Raw genomic sequence first — 2,500 nt, forward strand, 5'->3', positions numbered from 1 at the left:
AAAATTTTTAAATGCTTAATCCTTACATTAAACTACTGGGAGAACTCAGAAATCATAATGAAAAAAATTACAAAAATTTATTTTTCTCAGAAACTCCGAAAAACAGAGTGGTCGAATCCGTGCAAGCCGGAATTTTTCTAAGTCCCCACGGTCAAGAGTAAACTTTTTTAATAAGCGTTTTAAAATTATTTCAATGTTTAATCCATGCGTAAACATGAAGTTTATTAACGTTTTTAACATTAAAAAAAATTACAAAAATTTATTTTTCAAAAAAAATGGAAAAAACCGATTCGTCGGAGCGAGGTGTCCTGCCCGTGCGGTAATTCCAGCAGGCGAATCGGACTTCCCGAAATTTTTCTAAGTCCCACGGTCGACACCAACTTTTTTAATAAGCGTTTTAAAATTATTTCAATGTTTAATCCATGCGTAAACATGAAGTTTATTAACGTTTTTAACATTAAAAAAAATTACAAAAATTTATTTTTCGGAAAAAAAGGAAAAAACCGATTCGGCGGAGCGAGGTGTCCAGCCCGTGCGGTAATTCCAGCAGGCGAATCGGACTTCCCGAAATTTTTCTAAGTCCCACGGTCGACACCAACTTTTTTAATAAGCGTTTTAAAATTATTTCAATGTTTAATCCATGCGTAAACATGAAGTTTATTAACGTTTTTAACATTAAAAAAAATTACAAAAATTTATTTTTCGGAAAAAATGGAAAAAACCGATTCGTCGGAGCGAGGTGTCCTGCCCGTGCGGTAATTCCAGCAGGCGAATCGGACTTCCCGAAATTTTTCTAAGTCCCACGGTCGACACCAACTTTTTTAATAAGCGTTTTAAAATTATTTCAATGTTTAATCCATGCGTAAACATGAAGTTTATTAACGTTTTTAACATTAAAAAAAATTACAAAAATTTATTTTTCGGAAAAAAAGGAAAAAACCGATTCGGCGGAGCGAGGTGTCCAGCCCGTGCGGTAATTCCAGCAGGCGAATCGGACTTCCCGAAATTTTTCTAAGTCCCACGGTCGACACCAACTTTTTTAATAAGTGTTTTAAAATTATTTCAATGTTTAATCCATGCGTAAACATGAAGTTTATTAACGTTTTTAACATTAAAAAAAATTACAAAAATTTATTTTTCGGAAAAAATGGAAAAAACCGATTCGTCGGAGCGAGGTGTCCTGCCCGTGCGGTAATTCCAGCAGGCGAATCGGACTTCCCGAAATTTTTCTAAGTCCCACGGTCGACACCAACTTTTTTAATAAGCGTTTTAAAATTATTTCAATGTTTAATCCATGCGTAAACATGAAGTTTATTAACGTTTTTAACATTAAAAAAAATTACAAAAATTTATTTTTCGGAAAAAAAGGAAAAAACCGATTCGGCGGAGCGAGGTGTCCAGCCCGTGCGGTAATTCCAGCAGGCGAATCGGACTTCCCGAAATTTTTCTAAGTCCCACGGTCGACACCAACTTTTTTAATAAGTGTTTTAAAATTATTTCAATGTTTAATCCATGCGTAAACATGAAGTTTATTAACGTTTTTAACATTAAAAAAAATTACAAAAATTTATTTTTCGGAAAAAATGGAAAAAACCGATTCGTCGGAGCGAGGTGTCCTGCCCGTGCGGTAATTCCAGCAGGCGAATCGGACTTCCCGAAATTTTTCTAAGTCCCACGGTCGACACCAACTTTTTTAATAAGCGTTTTAAAATTATTTCAATGTTTAATCCATGCGTAAACATGATGTTTATTAACGTTTTCAACGTTAAAAAAAATTACAAAAATTTATTTTTCAAGAAAAATGGAAAATACCGATTCGGCGGAGCGAGGTGTCCAGCCCGTGCGGTAATTCCAGCAGGCGAATCGGACTTCCCGAAATTTTTCTAAGTCCCACGGTCGACACCAACTTTTTTAATAAGTGTTTTAAAATTATTTCAATGTTTAATCCATGCGTAAACATGACGTTTATTAACGTTTTTGACATTAAAAAAAATTACAAAAATTTATTTTTCAAAAAAAATGGAAAAAACCGATTCGTCGGAGCGAGGTGTCCAGCCCGTGCGGTAATTCCAGCAGGCGAATCGGACTTCCCGAAATTTTTCTAAGTCCCACGGTCGACACCAACTTTTTTAATAAGCGTTTTAAAATTATTTCAATGTTTAATCCATGCGTAAACATGATGTTTATTAACGTTTTCAACGTTAAAAAAAATTACAAAAATTTATTTTTCAAAAAAAATGGAAAAAACCGATTCGTCGGAGCGAGGTGTCCTGCCCGTGCGGTAATTCCAGCAGGCGAATCGGACTTCCCGAAATTTTTCTAAGTCCCACGGTCGACACCAACTTTTTTAATAAGTGTTTTAAAATTATTTCAATGTTTAATCCATGCGTAAACATGACGTTTATTAACGTTTTTGACATTAAAAAAAATTACAAAAATTTATTTTTCAAAAAAAATGGAAAAAACCGATTCGTCGGAGCGAGGTGTCCAGCCCGTGCGG

Source organism: Nomia melanderi, unplaced genomic scaffold (genome assembly GCF_051020985.1).
Source record: "Nomia melanderi isolate GNS246 unplaced genomic scaffold, iyNomMela1 scaffold0599, whole genome shotgun sequence".
NCBI classification, from domain to species: Eukaryota; Metazoa; Arthropoda; class Insecta; order Hymenoptera; family Halictidae; genus Nomia; species Nomia melanderi.